The sequence below is a fragment of the Bubalus kerabau genome, chromosome 18 (assembly GCF_029407905.1).
Source record: "Bubalus kerabau isolate K-KA32 ecotype Philippines breed swamp buffalo chromosome 18, PCC_UOA_SB_1v2, whole genome shotgun sequence".
NCBI lineage: Eukaryota > Metazoa > Chordata > Mammalia > Artiodactyla > Bovidae > Bubalus > Bubalus kerabau.
Genome location: NC_073641.1, coordinates 26,070,908 through 26,082,243, shown reverse-complemented (window position 1 = coordinate 26,082,243; position 11,336 = coordinate 26,070,908). Strand labels below are relative to the sequence as shown.

The following is an 11,336-nucleotide window of genomic DNA, read 5'->3' as shown; positions in this document are numbered from 1 at the left end:
ATTCTTCAATGAAGAAAGCAAATAGGAATTATGTTCAGATAATTCATTTAAACTTGTGTTTAATCTCTTGTTTGTCTTGTTATCCATCACCTGAGGCACCTGTGAAGTACCTGTATTTGTTTTCAACAAATGACCCAGAGAAAGGGTTTTAGCCTTGGGTGCTGCTGCTGCTGCTGCTAAGTCGCTTCAGTCGTGTCTGACTCTGTGCGACCCCAAAGATGGCAGCCCACCAGGCTCCCCCGTTCCTGGGATTCTCCAGGCAAGAACACTGGAGTGGGTTGCCATTTCCTTCTCCAATGCATGAAAGTGAAAAGTGAAAGGGAAGTCGCTCAGTCGTGTCCGACTCTTAGCAACCCCATGGACTGCAGCCTACTAGACTCCTCCGTCCATGGGATTTTCCAGGCAAGAGTACTGGAGTGGGGTGCCATTGCCTTCTCCGAGCCTTGGGTGAGCTCAATTCAAATAAAAGTCTTCTGATTAGGGTCTTCCAGGGAACCATAAAGCAAAGCAAGTCATAACAGTTCTTTGGGAATGAGGTTTTGAAAAAGCTCAAGCTCCTTTCTGCTGTCTCTAGTACCAGGCATGCAGACTGTGATTTTTCAAAGCTACCACCGAACTAGGGAGCATGGGCTGAAAATAGGGCACATTAAATGCCACAAACACCACTTTTCTTACCGAGATTCAGTCATTTTTATCTACTAATGATCCACAGGTTTCTGTAAGCTTTCAGTTAATTTCTAGATTTCTGAGAAAGTTGATTTTACCCCAATCAAATTCCAGCAAGTTATTTTATAGATATCAACAAGCTGATTCTAAGTTTAGATAAAGAGGCAAAAGACTCAGAATAGCCAACATGTTACTAAATGAGAACAAAATTGCAGGAGAGAGGCTACCTAATTATAAGACTTCCTATCAAGTTACTATCAAGACAGTGCTGTATTGGCAAAATAACAGACAAACAGATCAATGGGATGAAGTAGAGAATCCAGAAATAGACCTATCAACTGACATAAACATAGTCAATTGACCTTTGACAAAGGAGCAATGGCAATACAGTGGACCAAAGACAGTCTCTTCAGTAAATGGTGCCAGAACAACTGGACATCCACAAACAGAAAAGATGGATCTAGACCCAGACTTTACATCCTTTACAAAATTAACTCAAAATGGGTCATAGAACTAAATGTAAAAGATGAACTATAAAACTCCTAGAAATAATGTAGAAGAAAACTTAAATGACTTTGGGTATACTGATGCTTTTTAGATACAATGCAAAAGACACAGTCCATGAAAGAAATAACTGACAAGCTGGACATTGTTAAAATTTAACTGCTTTCTGAAAGATACCATCAAAAGAATTAGACACAAGACACGAACTGGGAGAAAATATTTGCAAAAGACATCTGATAAAGAACTATTATCCAAAATAAACAAAAAACTAAAAACTCAATGATAAGAAAACAAATAATCTGATTTAAAAATGGGTCAATAGTAGCCTTACAATTTTGTTTATAGTGATCTTAATACTAAAAATATTTTTTATTGAAAGGAGAAATATGTCAATAAGAATGATTGTCATACTATTAGAAAAACAGCAAAAGACATGTGAAAGTGAAAGTCTTAGTCCCTCTGTTGTGTCTGACTCTTTGCAAGCCCATGGACTCTAGCCTGCCAGGCTCCTCTGTCCGTGGGATTCTCCCATGCACGAATACTGGAGTAGGTTGCCATTCCCTTCTCCACAGGATCTTCCTGACCCAGGGATCGAACCCAGTTCTCCTGCTTCTTCTGCATTGCAGGCAGATTCTTTACCATCGGAGCCACGAGGGAAGCTTTAATAAAAGAGAAAATAGAAATAGCTAGTAATAACACTGAAATTTTCTCCCTTATAATTAAAATAGATTTTAAATGACTGGTTAAAAGAATATAATTTTATTAGAAAAATTGAAACATGTAATAGTACAAGGAGAAATTGACGATCACCTGAAGATAACCATCATTAATGTAGTGGGGATCATTCTTGAATTTAACTCATTATGCATATACACCTATACAATGAGTATAGGTGAATTTAAATGAGTACTCTATGTACTTTTAAATAAAATATAGGGACACCTTAAAAAAGTGGGACAAAAATCTTGATACCTAACCAAAGAAAATGTCCACACGGCAAATAAGTGTATGTAAAGATACTCCACATCCTGTGTCATGGGGTAATGCAAAGTGAAACAGTGAGATACCACTATATACTATTAGGCTTCCCTGGTGGCTCAGTTGGTAAAGAATCTACCTACTATGCCAGACACCTGGGTTTGATCCCTGGGTCAGGAATATTCCCTGGCGAAGAGAATGGTTACCCACTCCAGTATTCTCGCCTGGAGAATTTAATGGACAGAGAAGCCTGGCAGGCTACATACAGTCCATGGGGTCCAAAAGAGTCAGACACGATGAACACATACATTCATTAGACTGATCATATCCAGAACACTGACAATACCCAATGCTGGTGAGAAGGTAGAGCAGCACGAGGTAGAGCAATATTAATATGCTGCTGCTGCTGCTGCTGCTAAGTCGCTTCAGTCGTGTCCGACTCTGTGTGACCCCATAGACGGCAGCCCACCAAGCTCCCCCATCCCTGGGATTCTCCAGGCAAGAATACTGGAGTGGGTTGCCATTTCCTTCTCCAGTGCATTAAAGTGGCAAGTGAAAATGAAAGTGAAGTCGCTCAGTCATGTCCGACTCTTTGTGACCCCATAGACAGCAGCCCACCAGGCTCCCCCGTCCCTGGGATTCTCCAGGCAAAAACACTGGAGTGGGTTGCCATTTCCTTCTCCAATGCATGAAAGTGAAAAGTGAAAGTGAAGTCGCTCAGTCATATCCAACTCTTTGTGACCCCATGGACTGCAGCCTACCAGGCTCCTCCACCCATGGGATTTTCCAGGCAAGAGTACTGGAGTGGGTTGCCATTGCCTTCTCTGATATTAATATGAGCAACTCTCAATATTAATACATTGCTGGTGGGAATGGAAAAACATGCAGCCGCTTTGAAAGACTCAGTAGTTTTGTCTTTAGAGGTTTCTCACAAAACTAAACTACCGTAGTCCTCCCTATCTGGGGTTTCTCTTTCTGTTGTTTCAGTTACACATGTTCAACCATGGTCTGAAAATATTACATGGAAAGTTCCAGAAATAAACAATTCCTAATATTTAAAATTTGAGGTCATTTTGAGTAGTGTGATTAAAGCTCGGTCCCACCCAGAACATGAATCATCCCTTTGTCCAGCATATTCTCTGAGCATATCCTGTACATTAGTCATTTAGTAGCCTTTTCAGCTGGGGCTTTCCTGGTGTCTCAGGGGTAAAGAATCTGCCTGCCAATGGAGGAGATGTGGGTTTGACCCTTTGGTCAGGAAGATCACCTGGAGAAGAAAATTGCAACCAACTCTTGCCTGAGAAATTCCATAGACAGAGAAGTCTGGCGGGCTATAGTCCATAGAGTCAAAAAAAAGTTGGACACAAATGAGTAACTAAACAAAAATAAGTCTTCTCAATTATCTCAGCTGCTCTATCACTGTGATTGTATTATTTTACTTAATTATGGCCCCAAAGAACAGGGATAGTGATGCTGGCAATTTGAATAATATGCTCAAGAGATGCCATAAAGTGCTTCCTTTTAAGTGAAAATGTAAAGTGATTTTTTTTTTAAGTGAAAAGGTGTAAACGCTCAGCTTAAGAAAAGAGAAAATATTATGCACTGAGGTTGCTAAGATCTATGGTAAAAGTGAATCTTCCATCAGTGAAGCTGTGAAGGAAAAAGAAATTCATGCTAGGGTTGCTGTTGAACCTCAAACTACAAGTTATGGCTGCAGTGCTTGATAAGTGCTTAGTTAGGATGGAAAAGGCATTAAGTTTTAAGATATTTTGAGAGAAAGAAAGAGAGATACATTCACAAAACTTTTATTATAGTATATTGTTATAATTGTCCTAGCTTATTATTAGTTGTCATTAATCTCTTACTGTGCCTAATTTATAAATTAAACTTTATCTTTAGGTATGCATGTGTAGGAAAAACAGTATTCACAGGGTTCTGTATTATCCAAGGTTTCAGGCATACACTGGGGATCTGGGAACACCTCCCCCACAGATAAGACTACTGAATTCTTACAATACTATCCAGCAAGCAAATTCCCTGGTATTTAACCAAAGGAACTGGAAATTATGCCTGCAGAAAAACCTGTGCACGGATGCTTATAGCAACTTCATTCGTAATTGCAGAAACTTGGAAGCAATCATGATGTCCTTCAATAGGTGAATGGATAAATAAACTGTGTTATACCCAGACAAGAAAATACTATTCAGCATTAAAATGAAATGAGTTATCAGGCCATGAATAGACTTGAAGAAACTGTAAATGCATTATTACAAAGTGAAGGAAGCCAATCTGAAAAGGTTACCTGCTATATAATTCCAACTATATAACATTCTGGAAAAGACAAATTTGTGAAGACAATTTAAAAGTGAACAACAAATTAATAATTCAAGAAAAGTAGTATGCTAACTGAACAAAGTCTACAGATTAGGAATGAACAGCCGAGAGGTGGGTTATAATCTCTAGTGTTATGTGACAGTGGGACGTAGTGGGAAACATTTACATAAGCTTGGATTAGAGCCTTATTACAGAAAAAAAAATGTTGATTTCTAGGCTTGGAAATGTGTGCTTAAATTGATGTACACTGGAAAACCACTGAATATTTCTGAGCAGAAAAGTGGAGTGATATGAATTCTGCTTGTTGTTTGTTGTTCAGTCACTCAGTCAGTCATGACTGACTCTTTGTGACCCCATGGACTGTAACCCACCAGGCTCCTCTGTCCACAGGATTCTCCAGGCAAGAATACTGGAGTGGGTTGCCATTTCCTTCTCCAAAGAGTTCTGCTAGAAAAAGACTAATCTAGAGACAGAGTAGAGAATATGTAGGGAAAGTTTCAGGGAAGGAGAGTGGAGGGCAAGTAAACCACTTATAAGTCTACAGCTGAATTTCAGGTAGGAAATCTTGTGCAGGATTTGGGTAGAAGTTTCAAACAGACATTCAATAGCAAGTTAGCACAAGGCACAAGAACATGCAGATGCATCAGTACAAATAAAACACTACACTCCTTTTGGGGAAAAACCTACATAAGATCTAAGTCACCCTGAAAGTTTACGCACTAAATGACAAAAACAAGTTGGATGTGAATTGTTAACAAGTTTTGGAGCTGTGCCCCCTGCCCAGCCATGGTGCGGAAAGGCAGGTTTCACACAATTGACCCTGTCCCCACACAAGTGTACCAAAGAGCCCATGGAAAAGAGCACTAAGGAACCAAGCAAGCTAATGATGAAGCATGATCCCTCTAAGTGAGAAATCAGTAGTGGTGGAGCTGGGAGAGAGAGTTCATAAAACTCTTACCTTCTGCATAACCCTATTCTCTTGTTATGTTGACAAAGTTCAGAAGTACCCAAAGAGTCAAGGCAGGTTCCAGTCAACTGTGAAGCATGATCTTTAGTTCCTTCTCCCAGGATTCTCAGACCCAGAGCTCCCCACACTGAAACGCACCTCGATTTTCTGTCTTCAAGGAATTATCATCTCAATGCTTTTTCACTTTGCTCTTCTTCATCCTATCCTCTCTCTCCCAAACAACTCACTTGATCTCTGCTCTGTCCTTTCATACTTTGATTCTAGATCACAGGATAAACTAACCAATGCAGACACTGGTGATGCCCAGGGTCTTGCATCTGCACGTGCAGTGGGTGTCCCATCCATCGTGCCCACTTCAGGGACTCCCTCCCTGCTATTCTCTGCCTGGGACCTTGTCCTGTGTTTGCTCAGCCTTTGTGCTTGGTGTCCTGGGTTATCCAGAGATTAAACACCCCCAGGGGCAACCCTCACAGCCAAAGGATGGATGTCAGAGGAAGTCCTTGGTTTTCACTTAATCCTGATGTGCATTTCTCACAGTTCCTTAGACAATCTTCAGCTAGAAGGAGGCCAGGTTACCAGCAGCACTAATTCTCTAACATGATTTTCATTGACTTTTCCCCCTTCACTGTCTGACTTGCTCCTCTATCTCCTTCTACCTTCCTGTAATCACACCCCAAATAAACTGCCTTCATCAGAGTCCTTTTCTAAGGCTCTGCCTTGGGGGGAAACCTAAAAGAGAAATTACAAACTCTGTCAACAGGTCATTGTGATTTTAGGCTGCACTCTTTAGATTACGCTTGAGTGCTTACAGATGCCTTCTCTGGAGAAACAAAAGAATAATCTCTTAATTTTATAAAGGAGTGACAGTTGAGTTGGTGATTTGGGACACAATTATAAGCATAAAGGAGACACTTTGAAGTATATGGCACCTATAAATACCCCCAAACACAACACATAAACCCATACTTACTTATGAGGTTTCGCCCCATATGAAGATGAGAATTTCCATACTTAGATCCACAACTACAATGAAACAAATTGAGGTTCCATGCATAAACAAGCTGTATTGTTCATTAAAGATATAAATTACCTTTTTCCATGGGGATTAATTTGAACTACAAATGACGAATGTGGTAAAGGCTGAGGAAAGTCAAAATTGGCACTACTAAATACAACCATTGATTGATGACCTCCTATGCACCAGAATGGTAAAGCAGCATTCAAAATATGCTTACAATCCCTATAATTTAACTTAAATGGAAAAACTTTTAAATGCCCTAACCATCTTACAATTTTCATGACATCAATGTAAAGAACTCTTGAATTTAATAAAGAAATAAATTGCATTTACATTTAAAATATATTATACCCAATGCAGGGAGAAAGAGACACTAATGGTCAGAGTGTTAGCAAATGTGTCATTTCCCTTTGTGTAAATTTATATTCCTACATTTTACATCAGTTTTCAATCCTTTAGAATACTGTGTTATATTTATACACTGAACAGCTGGCATATAAAAAAACACAATGCCAGGCCCACAGAGATGAGTTGGATATAGTTCTGACCTTCCATGACACTATGGTCTAATAGGAAATTGAGCTAGTACAAAGGATTAGATTTTCAATCAAACTTATAAGAATGAGAGATCTTACCCAATATCAAGCTTTATTAATAATTCAAGAATACAACTTTCAGGAAGCAGAGACTAAATAGAGAGAGGTCTGGGCTCTCAAGATATGTGCTTTCAGGCCCAACACCAATAAATCTACTAAGCGAGAGCTGTGGGTTGCCTTACGTAGCAGGGAGCATGGGATTATGATATATCTTCAATGTATACCCAAGAAAATTGTATAGCTGATAAGACATTTTCCAGGGAATCATGCTTCATAAACCTATAGATCCCAGATATGTTTCCGTAGGCAAACCAAAGACATTCTTCTAAGTGAAATCTATAGGAAAAGACTCTCCTTCTAGGAAATACCACTAGTCTATTTCCCAAAGATCTGGTTACTTTGCTGACAAGGAGATTCAACCAGGTCACCTGCCTTCCTTCCTTCCCTTGGGAGCGTCTGCCAGTAACAGGGAGAGAAAATGCATCACAGGCCAGCTGCTTCAATTCCTTCCTCCCCAGGGAGAGAGAATATATGCCCAAATGATGACAAGACCCAGTAGAAATCTGTAACTGTTGTAAGGGATCAGGCAGAGGTTGATAGAGAATTCAGAGGATAGTAGAGCGCTGAAGACTCTACAGTCCTTGAGAGCTCAGCATGCACATTTTACAGCATCTGAAATCATGCCTGCTACTTATGAGATTCATATCCAGGGAGCCACAGAGACCAGTTGGGTCCAATATTGGAGGATCTGAAACAACTAAATGGAGATATGAAAGTCCAAAATATTCAAGGGCAGGAGACTGGGGTTAGTAGTTAAGGGGTTGAAAGCTATGGTTTGAAAGGCATGTGCTGTTAGAGTGTGAAGTTCCTTAGGTAACAACTTTAAGAGGGTTGTTCCTCCTCTCCATCTCCCCTTCTTGCTCGCTCTCTTACTCTCTCCCTCTCCACACTTTCTTCTCCCCTCCTGCTATTCTCCTTCTCCCTCTTTAATTCAGTATAAGTAGGGATTGTCGTTGTTTAGCCGCTAAGTCATGTTGGGCTCTTTTGTGACCCCGTAGACGATAGCCTGCCAGGCTCTTCTGTCCATGGGATTCTCAAGGCAAGAATACTGAAGTGAGTTACTATTTCCTTCTCCAGGAGATCTTCCGGACCCAGAGATCGAACCCACGTCACCTGAGTTGGCAGCTGAATTCTTTACCACTGAGCCACCAGGGAAGCCCAAGAGGTAGGGGTAGGCATAAATAAATATACTTTATACTATATTATAAAAATATTTCTATAATATGGATTCCCTGGTGATTCCCTGAGATTCCCTGGCAGCTCAGATGGTAAAGAATCTGCCCAGCATGCGGGAAACCTGGATTCAATCCCTGGGTCAGGAAGATCCCCTAGAGAAAGAAATGGCAACCCACTCCCAGGAAATAGCAACCCACTCCACTGTTCTTGCCTGGAGAATCTCATGGACAGAGGAGCCTTGTGGGCTACATTTCATGGGGTTTCAAAGAGTCAGGCACAACTGAGCGACTAACACACACACTTATAAATATTTAAATCTACTTCTTATAATATAAACTCTATATACGTACAGATGTGTGTTTCTATGTAACAATTAATATTGATTTTAGCAAATACTTATTGAATATCCCCTATGTGGTGTCAGGCACTATTCTCAGTTCTTGTGATATATCCATGCACAAAATAAACAAAAGCCCTTCCATTTTGGAGCTTACATTCTATCAGGAGGATATAGATAGCAACCAATAAACATAAGTAGCCTATATTGCTTGCTAGGATTCCCTTGGGCTTCCCTTGTGGCTCAGCTGGTAAAGAACCCACCTGCAGTGCGGGAGACCTGGGTTCGATCCCTGGATTGGGAAGATCCCCTGGAGAAGGAAAAGGCTACCCACTCCAGTATTCTGGCCTGGAGAATTCCATTGACTATATAGTCCATGGAGTCAAAAAAGTCAGACAAGACTGAGCAACTTTCACTTTCATTGTTTGTTAGAAAGTCATAAGAACTAAGGAAAAAGGAATAGGACTGCTGAGAGGGAACAGGCTGAAATTTTAAGTAGAGAATTCATCCTATTAGAGGAATAATGGGGTGAAGGCAAGGGGCAGATGATAGAACCTTATAGACCATGTTGAAAGCCTTGGCTTTTCTTCAGTGAAAAAAGGAGAGTCTTTAGAAGGTTTTGAGCAGGGTAATTCTGTCATCTGATCTATGTCTGCCATGTTGAGAAGACTGTGGGGGCTCAGGAGAAGCAAGGATACCAGTTAAAAGACTATTACAACAAGCCAGACAGGAGATGAGGGTGGTGGGAGCAATGGGGGTGATAAGAAGTGATCAGATACAAATATATTTCAAAGATGCAGCCAACAAACCAGCTTCCCAACTTCCTTGGGAATTGCATTTCCAGACAAAGACAGGGACTCCGGGAACCTTTCTCTGAGCAGAAAGGATGCCTGAGACTGTACTCCTGTCAATGCTGCCTGGGAGGAGGTGAATATTTTCTCCTATCCCTGCATCTGGCCACAGAGAAGAGATTGAACATGTGGTGCATGGATTTGCAGGAGGTCCAAACTGGAGAAAACTTGGGGCATGATGTTGAGTATTTCACAAGCCTCCCACGTTGACAGGAGGAAACTGGGTTCCAAAGGAACAGTGGCTTGGTCCAGGATCACTCAAGCGCCACGCCCGACTGTCTCCTCCAATTTTCTGAGAACCTGGCCTTTGGATCACACAAGCTTAGACCCAACATCTGGTTTCATCATTTTCAAGTTGTGTTTCCATGGGTTAATTTCCTCAAACCTCTCTAGACTTCAGCTTTAGCATCTGTAAAACCTAAAATGTATCAGCGTAAAATTGATCATGATGACAGTCTTTTTCCGAGGTTGTTGAGATGATTACATGTGATCATCATTATGTGAAATAGCCTAGTGCCTAGTAGACAGGGAGGGGGAGCTGTTACTATTAAAATGAGTGGCTGAGCCCGGATTCGAGCACAGTTGGCACCAATGAGACTTTCTACATGATAGTCACTAGAAGCAGAGCCAGCAGGGATTTACAAGCAGTAATTGCCTCTTTCTTTCAAGAACTACGCAGGCCCAGTGGGGAGAGGGGTCTTTTCTGTGCATCACTCCCTGATCCTGAGACATCATCCCTGCTGTACACTGTATGTCACTCCACACCTCATCACAAGTGCCAGAAATCTTGTTGGAAGGAGCTGTGGCTGGGGGAGTCATCCTTGGCTGCATCTGAATAGAAGCTGAGACACAGAGGAGGCTTTGCTTCCTAGGCATCCACTATCCACTCCCAGAGGATGAACCTTGTTCTGATGGAGAAAAAAATCAAATGCATCATCAAAGACCAAAGAGGTCAGATTGTGCTTTTTCCTGCCCTGGCAACAGTGAAAGGACTCTTTCGTATTTATTGATCCAAAGAATGTTTCCTGAGTGCAAACAGCAAGAGAACATACAAAGGAGGTAGTCCTTTAACAATGGGGTTCTAATCCTTAGATGAACAGCAGAATCATCTGGCAGCTTTGTATAAAAATTCCAGCATACTGCCTCCACTTTAGACTTCTTAAATCTAAATCACTGGAGATGAAGCCCTGGCCTTAGTATTTTTCACATGGTCCAAATGATTCTACTGTACAGCCTAGTAGTCTGTATTAGAGAAATAATTTTATAGACCTAATGCTGCCATTGAATGTAAAAGCACCTTAAGGATCTATGTTAGTTTCTTATTGCTGCTATAACAAATGATTATAATGATTTTTTCTCAAAAAAAACAGAAATGTATTATCTTACAGTTCTGGATGTCAGAGAGCTAAAATGGGCCTTACTGAACCAAAGTCAAGGTGCTAGCAGAGTTGCATTCCTTCTGTAGGTTCTGAGGGAGCAGTTTGTCTTTCATCTTTTCCAGCATCTAGAAACTCCTTGAGTTCCATGGCTTATGGTTCCTTCCTCCATCTTCAAAGCCAGCAGTGCATAGGGTCTTAGAATCTCTTTTTCTCTCTGCTTGCATTATCACATTTACTTCTCTGATGCTAATAAGGACCCTTATCATTACATTGAACCCATCTGTATAATCTAGAATAATCTCTCCATCTCAAGATCTTTAATCAATTTAATCTCATCTGCAAAATCTATCTTGTCATATAAGGTGATGATCCAAGGATTAAGAGATGAACATCTTTGGGAGTTCATTATTCTACCTGCCACAGAATCTTTTAAAAATGGAGAAATGGTAGCAGGGAGGTAACCTCAAAGG

The 11,336-nt window shown here is 40.8% G+C and overlaps 1 long non-coding RNA gene across 1 annotated transcript; it reads right to left on the bottom strand.

The window, feature by feature from the left end:
• Positions 1–1,670: 1,670 nt before the first annotated feature.
• On the bottom strand, positions 1,671–11,089 carry LOC129633180 (uncharacterized). The gene is made up of 3 exons (XR_008704944.1): positions 10,909–11,089; positions 10,253–10,395; positions 1,671–1,829 (listed from the first exon to the last, which is right to left on the bottom strand). It is a non-coding gene; the product is annotated as an uncharacterized LOC129633180 (long non-coding RNA).
• Between the last annotated feature and the right edge of the window lie 247 nt (positions 11,090–11,336).